Genomic DNA, 12358 nt, shown 5'->3' on the forward strand with positions numbered 1-12358 from the left:
AAGGGAAGGGAAGGGAAGGGGAAGGGAAGGGAAGGGAAGGGAAGGGAAGGGAAGGAAGGGAAGGGAAGGGAAGGGAAGGGAAGGGAAGAGGGAAGGGAAGGAAGGGAAGGGAAGGGAAGGGAAGGGAAGGGAAGGGAAGGGAAGGGAAGGAAAGGAAAGGAAAGGAAAGGAAAGGAAAGGAAAGGAAAGGAAAGGAAAGGAAAGGAAAGGAAAGGAAAGGAAAGGAAAGGAAAGGAAAGGAAAGGAAAGGAAAGAAAAAAAGAAAAGAAAAAAAGAAAAGAAAAGAAAAGAAAAGAAAAGAAAAGAAAAGAAAAGAAAAGAAAAGAAAAGAAAAGAAAAGAAAAGAAAAGAAAATATATTAACAAAAACAACTTCATGGAAATTAGTGTAGTAGATGAGCAGGACAGTAACAAAAAAACTAATCATCCATTTCCACAGTTTATTTTCCACAGTAGTAAAGTTCATCTCTGAAAAATAATGTAATAAGTAGGTGTCCATTACATAAAAAAAAAATTTAAAAAGCAGCCTATTAATTAAAAATAGGTGCAAACATTTCAGTCTGGAGGACTTATAGCCATAATTAACCATTAGTGCATATTCGGCTCCTCAACTCCTCATCAGGCAGAGGACACTTACCTTCTGTGATACTGACAAGGTTATTGCCATACTATTGCATATCGAATTATGGCAAAGCTTAGGAACATTTGGGTCTGAGCCATTAAAGCATCCTGTTGGTGTAATTCCACATGCTTTCATTAAGCAATTAGAAGCAATATAATGAGGAAAAATCAACATAGTGAAATATTTTAAGGTTCTGACATTTGGTTTCATTTCACAGTAGGATAAGAAAAAAATAAGTATCGTTTTGAAATGAATGTGCAATAGAAATACTTCACCAATAATAATTTTGTAAGCATATTTCACTAACTCCTTATAAATCTTAAATTCTAAATAAAGCAAACCCTAACTGTCCTAAAGATAAACCAGAGCTGAAGGAGAATATCATAAACAAAGTAGGCTTGTTTCTCATTTTGGGACATATTTTGGTTTTCCCACTGTTAAAAACTGGATAAAATATTATAATCATTTACCTTGAGTTGACAGCACATTGTTCTGGAAAGTTTGTGAAGACATGTGCCAGACATTTCTTATTTATCCAGAGTCTCAGAATAACATTTTGAATGTTCTTCAAAAAATTTTTAGTTTTAATAATGTTTCTGGAATCTAAAACCCTTTAGGGAGCTAGCTTTTAAACTAATTTATTGGTAAAATATGAATCCAGTCATCTCAAAATACTTTTCAGGCCTCTTTCTTTGAACATATTATATGTGCCATATAAGCAAATTGAAGATTCACTGTATACATTAGGTAAACAGGCAGATAAACAAGACCACTACAATTTCTGTGGGTTTAGATGCTCTGATTACTTTTTTAATTTATTCATCTATATATGAATTTATTTATCTGAATTTGTTTATTTTATGTGTTTCACATTCAGGGACACATTCTTCTCTCAAAGTTTTCGTTCTGTAAAACCTGAATATGAAGCCAAAGCCTTAAGGTATATGTACTACTTTTCTAGTCTAGGGACTATGATGGAAGTATCCAGAGGGTTGTATCCATTGGTTCAATATGTGAAATGAAATTAAGAACAAGTCAGAGATATATATATATATATCTGTATATATATAAGTATCACAAAATTACTATTTTACTGTAAATCGATTCTATCCTTATCCCCTATTTACTGACTTTGTCTGATCTTCCAAGACAGCTCCCACTGATTCAGGCTTACAGGATCGTTTCATCAGATTGAATCACATTATGTTTTGAAGACTTTGCTGGTTAGACCTACCCGAGTCTCTAGAAAACTTTGGAAAAACGCAGTTATACATTACAGTTGTAATATTTCTTATTTTTTAAATAAAAGTAAGATTAATTAATTTAAAATTAAGAAAAATACATTTGGTCTCATTTGGTTAAAATGGTCCAAATGTTGTAGAATATTGTGAAATATCTTACTGTCCTGCAACACTTTTTAAATCTTAATTGATGTAATCAAAGTAGGGGGAGAAGGAGGCTGCTTTGCTGGAAATTATGAGCATGCAGACATTTTGATTAATAATTTTTTTTAATTTTCATAATAATTTTGATTATCTTATGCAATTCATAGTCATTATTCATTGGCATAAACACTGTACATGGCTTTTCCTCAGCCTATGCACTTGAACATGCTGTAGTCCGTTATGGATAATCAGCTAACTAAGTTTGTTAATAATTAGTTTTGTATTTCATTATAATTCACCATAGTGTAAAATATTTCGGCAAACCAAAAAAAAAAAGTACGAAGAGGGGAAAAACTATAAGAGAACTTCTCTGTAATAGATTATCTCTCTAGTAGACTATGTATAAATTGCTCCAGATCAATATGCCCTCTCCTGTCAGGAACCATTTGGTCAGGTTGAGGTGCTTATGGTCACAGCAGAAGAAGTTTTTAATGAGGGAGGGTATACAAAAACCTGCAGGTTTATCAGTGTGGAAATGATAGTTGGTATAATCTTTATCCATAGCTGACAAGTAAAGGAAATGGATTCCAGTTTTCAAATTTTTTAAGACCAGAACCTTAGCTTTGCCAACATCTGGCATTGTCCCTCTAAAATAGAATACTATTTTTTCAGTGTCAAGCACAGGTGCTGAGACTGACATAATATATTCTCTCATGTGTAATACTGTTTACACTTGAAGGTGTTATTTTGCTAATTGTTCAGACTAGATGATCTGTTATGTTACAGGCACAGAGGAATGCCAAGGAGCTCTACTTCTTTCAGCTCTGAGAGAGGAGAAATGAGTGTACGCTGAGGAATTCACATTATAGCTTGGCTCAGCCCATATGTGCACAAAACACAGTAAGGGGACCTTCTCTATTCCTTTGGCCTATCACATCTGCCTCTAGGAAAAGCTCTGAGGAGAGAAGAGAAATATACAAGATGGGGTGGACATATCAGAAGATGTCTTTTGTACAAGCCAGTGGCAGTAAAACAGCTATTTACGCCAGTTGTGCCAAGAAACAGTAACTTTGAAAACATAGGTTTCCTTCTAATATGTGTTTCATGTTCCTTTCATTAATTTACTGTCATTTTCACCATATGAAATAGTGAACAGCATGTTTGCTTTTGAATCCTATGGTTCAGCCACCTACAGCTTCTGCCCTGAGAAAAAGAGAATTGGCTCATATTCCAGTGCCCATGGAATAGTTCAAACAGTTAAATGGATGCAAAGCAGACGCTGTGTCAAAATATTTTTCTTTGACGCAGATGCGCCGCGAAGCCACAGCCTCAGATGTGTCAGAAGTTCAGACTGGAGGCTTTGGTCAACAGGGGCTGAACATCGATATACCTTTCCCCGGGGGCTCCTAAAGTGTTGGGTGAAGGAAGAGTGTGGTCTGAGGGAGTATGGACAGAGGGCTCCTTCAAATTAAGCACAAATTCTGGTAAATACATAACTGTCACCAGAATGGCACAGGATTTTTAAGAGGTTGAGTACAGTAGGGGTATGGAAGTGGGTGATCTTGATGACGTATCTGCACCAAATGTCCTGCAGACATGCACATATAGCTGCAGGGGAATGCATTTGATGTTTCAAGCCTAGTATCCATGATGTTTGTCCATGTGTCTGAGGTCCCTTACTGTTTGCTGGGGTAATCAGGCCGCATCCACAGTTTTCACTGGACATTTGGACATTCCTCCACCATCAGCTCAGAGATTTGCTGTGTTATTTTTATGATCTGAGGCAGACCTCAGGACCTTTAGCCCAAACCCTGCCTGCACACCTGCATCCTGCTCTTGTGTGGAAGAGAAGGTGAGCAGAGTCCTGCATGCAGCGCCTGGAAGTTCATCAAGTGAATCTGCATTCACTCTCCCCAGCTCTCTTCACTTGGTGCCTCTCTGCGCCAGTGTGTCCTGTTCCCAGTCTATTCCCTCTATAACAAGAAGGAATAAACAAAACCAAGGAACACTTTCATTCCATCTGAAACATGACAAACGATCACCAGCCAGCAAACGCTGTATCACTGTTTACATCAAACTATTTCTGTTGTGATGCCTCTCAAAATCTGCAGTTGCTGAAAACTTTGTCAGCTCCAGATAATTCCTAGAAACTTCTTTCAGGAAGATTTATTCTAGAAATACTTTATTTTAAGAGGCACATGCGATATAAGCATCTGTTTTATAGGTGGCTATTTTACTGAAGGCATGCTAAGTATATGCAGAATGGCCAAATTTAGCTGTGCTATAAGATCCAGTTGCTGAGCATTAGCCATCATTTTAGGGATGCAAATAATTTAGAATATGGTGATACTTGTATGCTGTAAATTTAGGAAGTAAAAGATTCAGGTCATGAAGTAAAAGAATCAGGCAAAATCTGGAAAAAAAGCAGAAGGTGGTAATAAATTATACAAAAACTGGACAATATTGGAAAATAATACATTTTCAGACTGACAGATGTAGTATATCCAGTTATGGTGTGGATAGAATTCACACTCAGCCTAAAAATCAAAGAAATTTATAAGATTTTTCAATTTGTTACTGGATTATTAAAAACCCCAGCAAATAATACCAAAACCCCACAATCTTGAAAACAGAAAACAGCATACAAATATGTACAAATATATGAATATTGTAGTTACGTGATTAGGGGTAGCAAAAATGCCCCTTAAAAGCGCTATGTAAGAAAAAATAACAACTAATAATTTAGTTACTATTTAAACAATTAGTTGTTTATTTTAGTTTAAATTAAATTAATGTAATTAACTAAAAAATAACAACTAATTTAAAATTTTTCTGCACAGTTGACACCCATCTACCCATTTATTGAAATAAAGGTGTATTTTAAAGCTAGACATTTTGCAATAATTTGCTTATATGAGCAAATCTTCATCTATAGTTTAGATAGAATTTATGGCTTTGATAAACCAACATTTATTCTACGCACCTTATTAAAAGAAGTCAGGCTAGATTCTATACTGAATTACAACCTGGAAAATCCTCATGGAATGGCTTCATTGTGCAGACTCTAAGTCAATACAGAACTTGTTTTATTGTATTTAATTTGGGACATTAATGGAGCCCAAAGATATGTTTTCATTTGAACAGACTTAACATCAATTACATTTTTAGGGGAGGGCATCCAAAGATGAAATCAGAATTGAAGTCAGGAATTTGAAAATGTTGTAACATTGACATCACGGTTAGAGATTGTATTCATGCATTAGAAGAAGAAAACTAATGTTAATGAACACAAGCTCATCTAAAAAAATCTTTTAATTCCTTAAAGAGCACCCAGAAAAGCAGTTATCTAAAATCATTAAAAAATATCAGGCAGGCTATAATAACTAAAAATTGATCATTTCAGTCCTTTTTTTGGTTACACAGATCTAGTGCTTGTCATTATATTACATTGAAATTTCATGAAGTATTTCTACTGTCATATCTTGCAATGAAAAACAAAATATTTAGGATTATTAAATAAATAATTCATTTAACACCAGGGAGCTCAAACAAATGTGACTTTTTGCCAAAGCAACCTTTGTAGTTATAGTCTCCCAGGTATTTTTTGATCTTAGGATATGGAAAACCTGATTTGGAAATTTTATTCAATCCAATATCTCAAAAGTACATCAAACTAATTTTCAATGTACCAATTTGTTTATTTATATGGTGCTTCAACATAGGGTAGTAATAAAAAATTTTAAAATCCTTATCAGCTGGGGTTTTCCTTAATGAAAACATGACTAGAATTTGGACTAGATAGGTTCTGTTCACCTGAGATTAGGAACTTAATTTATGAACTAAATGTCAATATGTCAAACCTTTTATCTAAGAATATAAATAAAAACCTTGTATAATTTTCAAAATGTAGTACTTTTTCTCCTTTAAAGCAAAGGACACCTGATTTTATAACAAATATTTCTGCCTTTGACAGTCCTTAAATAACCTGAAATAGCAAGCCACAATACTCTTGCTTAATTAAAGGATTCTAAACAAAAACAAAAATGCAAGCACAAGGAAAATTAGTTTACTTTTTAGAGAAAAAGTAAGAAAAAAAGGTGAAAAGTAAGAAGTTTGAAGATCTGTCTGTAATTATGATCTTACCTATAAAAATGAAATATTAAAAACAATTACTTCACTACCTGACTGACCAGGCTTTTGTGTCCAAGACTGCCTTTTGCTTAATCTTCTGATTGCATTCACACCAATCTTTGCAATATCCTCTGCTAAGTGGGAAAAATATTATCACATCTTGCAGAGGAAACACAGAACCTTTGCAGACAAATTCTGGCAGGTTAAAATATTTCTCAGTTCATCTTTTGGTTTTAATTATGGGCCTTAAAATTTGCTTCCAGCTTTCTGGTACCATTTTTGTTTCTATAATCAACTGCAGACTTGAAAGCAGGGAAAACTTGGTTTTGTCACATTTTTGGCTCCAGTGCTGCAAACATCTCTGTGCAGGTGAACCCATTCTGTTGAAATCACTGGGTCAATGTAATGTTATTTTATTCATTCTGCTTTACTTTTCTTCCTTTTTTATCCATGTGTGGTCATTCTCTTACTCAGAGAGATGGCTGTCACTGAGGAAAATGGCGACAGATGAGCGGCTGTACCGATGCCAGGAGATGAAAAAAAGCTTGTGGGGAAAATTGGCCAGATTACATCAAACTGAGCTTTTCAGAGATGATAATCACCAGCTTCAGTGTTCATACCTCACTCCCATGGAAATCTAGTCACTAATGAATGTAGCTGTTCCAGCTGTTTCAGGAACTAGAGGGTACTAAATCCAAGGCCTCTTGTAATGCAGATTACCTTCTCTGCAGCACAGTCAGAAGAAGTGGAGTGTACCAATTCCAACTGCCACAATTCACAGTCCCTTGTAGTAGTGAGAAATACACATGAGCTCTCAGGCTGGGTGAACACAGCTTGTGTAACTATCCCTTTCCCCCATAGCTACTAAGATGAGATGACTTTGACCAGAGGAGCATGGAGTTACACCCTTGTGCACCTGGTAGAGTTTGTTAGTGGTTGCCTAGCAAATCCAAGGCGTATATATGGAAAGCCAGGAAGATGGATTATGGCAGTCATGGATTTTAGTTACAATTAATATCCAAAGACAGCTACTAGCTTCATAATACTTTTAGACCTCACCTTAAACTACCTCTGAAAATGCAGCAGTAGATGTCTCAAGCCCATCTGAGACTCTTGTGTAGACTCCTAACTTATTTACATATATTTTTACCCTTCGTAAAATTTAGTCAAGCACAACTTCAGATATATATAATTCCTAAACTTTCATTTTACTAGGAAAAGAGTTTGTATTTGTGAATCCTGTGACTAAACAAGAAGTCAGAAAATTCAAAGCAAGTTACTGCTCTGATTTAATTTAAGATTGAAAGTTATTTTAGGAATTGCAACATCTTTCTTTTTCTGTTAGATGGAATCCCCTCCTACTAGAGATAATGCAAATCCAATGGAACCTGGGGAAAAAAGCACACATGCTGAAATCATCAGGGTTCATCTCTAGTCCCTGGATGTTTCAGACAGTTATAAAAGCAGCATCTCCATACAGTAGGATGAGCTGAAGAACAGCAAGTAGGTTTTGTGTATTTTAAAGCAGTTTGATACTGCATGAATGCAGGTTTTCCATGAAGTCTGTCCTTTGGGTGCCCAGTTAGAAAGTTGAGACTGTTCCTTTGTAGCAGAGGTGGCCAGCAGTGTAAGAGAATGGGCCAGTTGCTAGCAGGCAAGAGAAATGATCCTTCCCCACTGCTCCCCACTGGTGCAGTGACCTCAAGAGTGCTGAATCCAGTGCTGGATTTCCCAGAGAGATGGAGATACACTGAAGGTGAAATCCAGCAAAGAGCCACAATGATTATTAATGGACTGGAGAACCTTCTCTAAAAGAAAAGTCTGAGAAATCTGTGACTGTTCAGTCTAGAGGAAAGCAAGCCCAGGGCAGGTTGCATTTACAAATGGCTGAAGGAAGGATGTAGAAATAATGGAGCCAAACTCTTTCCAGAGGTGTCCACTGGGCAAGGGCAGAAGGTAGTGGTCAAATATTGAAACAAGAGATTCCAAATGAACCACGGGAAAGATTTGTTAGTGAGAGGAGTGACTGAGCATTGCCATAGGTTGCCAAGAAGTTGTGGAGTCACCAAGTGTGAAGAACTTAAAAAATATTGGCTCACAGTCATGAGCAAGTGCCTGGGCAAGCAGCTGTAGGCAGTCCTGATTCTGCAATGATTTTGGATCAGAATGTCTCCACAGGTTCCCAACAGCATTAAGTGTTCTCTCATCTCTGTGGGTTTCCCACCACAGACGCTTCTTCCCACCACCAGGCCCTTCTGCTCAGGCCACCAGCCTATGGTCACAGGAGCCAGCAAGCCTGTGCTTAAACACCAACCCCAGCACAAGGCACGGTCGTGCGACAGCAGGGAGTGTCCTGCAAAGCAGGATCTTTCTCCTCTGGGGATTGTTGTCATCCTCAATGAGAGGTGCGACTAGGCAGGAGAAAGAAAGAGGAGACCCGGCAGCAGCGGCGGCAGTGCTTGTGGAAGTGGGGGTGGGGCCAGCATTGCATCTGTGGCTTTTGCTTTGCTTCTTAAACTGCAAGCTACAAGTTGTCTCACCTTGAACCCTTCAATCCTCTCCAAGAAGTGAGTGAGCAGCCGTGTGGCATGGAGTTCCTGGCCAGGGGTTAAAGCATGACACGGCTCCACCATGGGTGTGGAAGGACTGCAAACCCGGCACAGCCACAGGGCACGCTCAGAGAGAAGGGGCACCCTGTACCATAACTGCCTCCACCCTCACACTGTGCTCAGGGCTCCCAAGGGCACAATCCACTGTGTGCGCACCTGAGCAACACCCTGGGCTTGGCCTGGAGTCTTGGCTTTGAGGAGATCAGCAGCTCTGGGTGCTGACCTAAGGCCACCCCTTCCCGTGCTCCTCTCCCCACTGCCCTGCTGTAGGATGCTGGGAATCCCACACAGTGACTGTTCCAGGGCCACAGGCCCTGCTGAACACTCCCGGTGAGCTCCTCTAACTTTGTTGACCACTTCCTCCTTCAGGTACACATTTTGTGATTCTCTGATTCCATACTTGGAAGGGAATAAAAGGTTCTCTCATCTTCTGATGTGTTCTTCTTTACAATCATGATAAATTTCTAATCAGAAGCTCTTATCAGAGATTTCGACTTCCCAAAGATCTACTGCAAATACCACACTTTTGTGACTAGTCTGGCAGATTCCTGAAGTTTATGTCCCAAGCACCCAGAGACGCAAGTAGGAATGTTGCCCTCCTAAACTTGCTATTTCTGAATAAAAGCAGGACTTATGTGGACTGCTATGATCAGTGGCTGTCTTTGCCAAAATGATGACAAAATGGTTGATTTAAACTTTTCAGTGTATGAGAAAAAGAAGTAATCAGAGTGGTTACCTTGGATTTCAAGAAGACAAGCTTCAGTCTACTTCACAGTGTCCTAATGGAATCTCTGAGGGCTTATATGTCCATGAGTGCCAGTCAGTTTTTAAGAAGCACATTTTAAAAGCACAGGGTCAGGCAATTCCACTGTGTCCAGTGTCAGGCTGAACGAGGAACTCAGGTTGAAACTCAAGAAGGAAAAGAAATTATGTATGTGGAAGTAAGGTCAGGAGGGAAAGTTTTGAATTTTTGATGGAAATTTAACGAGCTGTTGTTCAAATGTTCAGGGAGAAGACATGAAATGCCAAAGCTCAATTAAGAGTTGAGATTTGCCAGCATTGTGTTAGACATCGAGAAAGTCATTAAAGAAGGTCTAAGGAAAAGGTTGGGAAGATATTTGCTGAAGATGATCACCTGGTAAATCAGAATGAAGAAAAAGTGAAGCCATTCAGTGGGGTTTTTTTTTTACCTCAGACTTTAATAACACACACAGACCTTGGGCTGATCCTCGGAGTTGAAGGGACAGTCTGTCTCAGCATCATCATCATAATGGGATCAGGAGAAATCCAGGAGTGCCTCCTCTACTCCTCCTTCACTGATCTTGGTATCTGCAGGACTCTTTCTCTCACATGCTCACACTTCTTTCTTATAACGGTCTTGTACAGCAGTTTTCAACCTTTCTTGAGTATGTTGTCTCAGAGGCGTGCCAACATCATCACTTGGTTGTTTGGCCAGCAGCATGTCTGTCTTGGAGCTGGCTGTATCAGATATGGAGGCAGTTTCCAGCATCTTCTCGCAGAAACCACCTCTGCAGCCCCTTTGCTACCAAACCTGGCCTCTCAAACCCAACACATTAAATGCTGCAGGAGAGAAGGCATCGCTCCTTCTCTCCCAGCACCCACGTCCAGACACCAGGGCTGAGAATATCCAAGCCCTTTGAGCAGTGGCCAAGCTAACAGGTCTGACCACCACTGGAGAAAAGCTGTTTAGGTACCATAAAAACACCAGCATTTATTTGCTTGAGTGCTAATGATAGACATAACCCTGTTTATTACACAGATAGATAGTTGATATTACAGACATTTTCCCTAGGTCTCTTCCCAATAATACTCATATGAGTTGGTAGTTTACAGCAGTTTGGAGCCAAAGCTCAGCTGATTACATATGGCTTTTTTAGTGAAGAGCTGTGATTACAACACCTAGCTGACCTTGTCTGTTTAGGAATCCTGTGATAGGTTTTTAAATACACAATTTCAGAGGGGTGAAAGAATTAAAGAACTCAGACAAAGCAATTGTGTGATCATGATGGATGCCCTGGTGGAATGACTTTGAAAGTGTAAACTCTTGAACTGAGCCTAGAAATTCTTTTAACTGTGGTTTGTGTAAACATTTCACATCTTGCACTATAGCAAACCTGTGCCCCTAGTATGTTAAGATTAAGTTACAGTGCTTGGAAGTATGCAGAAATTGTTTAATGCATAACCTTATAGCATGGGTTTTACTCCTTTTTTAGCAGAACATTTATATTTTATCTGAAGAAAAAGTAATATCCTGTTGTAGCAACATTAAAGGCGTGTTAGAAATGTCAATAAAGCAAATACAGTCCTGGCAAAAGGTTATATTAAAATATGGCATTTAATTGGCTAAGTCTCTTGATAGCAGCAGCAAAATTATTATTATGTTCTTGACCACCATTTATATGTGGTGTTATATCAATCACTGCCCTCCAGCTTGCTGTTCTTCCACTGAAGCAAGTCAATTGTATGCTAAACAAGGAAGAGGAGATAGAAGACAGGAGTGGTAGAGACAGAATTGAATGGTTTTCTGGTTCACACCTGAGACTGAAAGGCAGGTGATGTGGGTCAAGAATTTCGACAAAAGTAGATTCCAGATTTAGGCGTCCTAAATCTATCCAAGCCCTAATATTTCCTGTTGATTTGCTCTAGGCTATAGGAAGTGCCCTGCCAGTAGAAAACACCAGGCACAGAGAATTGGGTGGAATTTGGGATTTGTGAATTGGAGCCAATGCCTATATACAGTCATAGAAACACAGTTATGTTGCCATTTTGCCATTTCAAAAACACTTAAAAGACCCCACACAGTCATAGGAACCCAATTTTAAGTACATTGCCTAGTTGGCTTTCATTTCTTTTTTTAACAGATCTTTTGGGTTGCTGCAATGAGAACTATACCACACACAATTATGCTGAAAATTCACAGCTTTTAAAAAACAGTACAATAAAAGCAACAAAAAAAATTAAGCATACAGCTTGGTTTGCTCTGTAGTAACCTCAGAGGAAAAGTTCATGATGGGTAAATTATGCTTGTCAGTTGTAATTTTTCACTGATTTTTGTCCTCTGGAGACGTGTTTTACCAAGGGAAGTAAATGGTCCTCTCCAAGCAAAGAGATTGTCTGTGGAGCGTTGAATTTAATAAATCAAGAGAAGCCACATTTCCTGGAAAATGCTAAATATGTAGGACATGAAGGAAGGAATTGAGCATATTTATAACAGCATACTCCTACTTTCAACAGCAATTGAAAACTATAAAATGGCCAGAAATACTTTGCTTTTAATAATGATCTCCTGTGTCTTATTTCCATTCTGCACAAAGCGCCAGTTCTGATTTATCATTGCTTGATCATTCCAGAAACACATCTATGTTCTTTAGTACCCCCCGGAACCAACGCAGCATGTTTCTCTTTCATGAAGGGTCTGATCCAAATTTCATTGATAAGTTGAAAATCATCTGCTTGGTATCTAGCAACCTGTGCTGGACTTCAGGTTTCATCAAAATGCTTACCATATCTGCCAGTCCATCTGGAAATACCTGAACAGATCACATTTAGGAGGATCTTATCTCTCTCAACTTTTAAATGAACACAGAGATT

This window comes from Ammospiza nelsoni, chromosome Z (assembly GCF_027579445.1).
Source record: "Ammospiza nelsoni isolate bAmmNel1 chromosome Z, bAmmNel1.pri, whole genome shotgun sequence".
NCBI lineage: Eukaryota > Metazoa > Chordata > Aves > Passeriformes > Passerellidae > Ammospiza > Ammospiza nelsoni.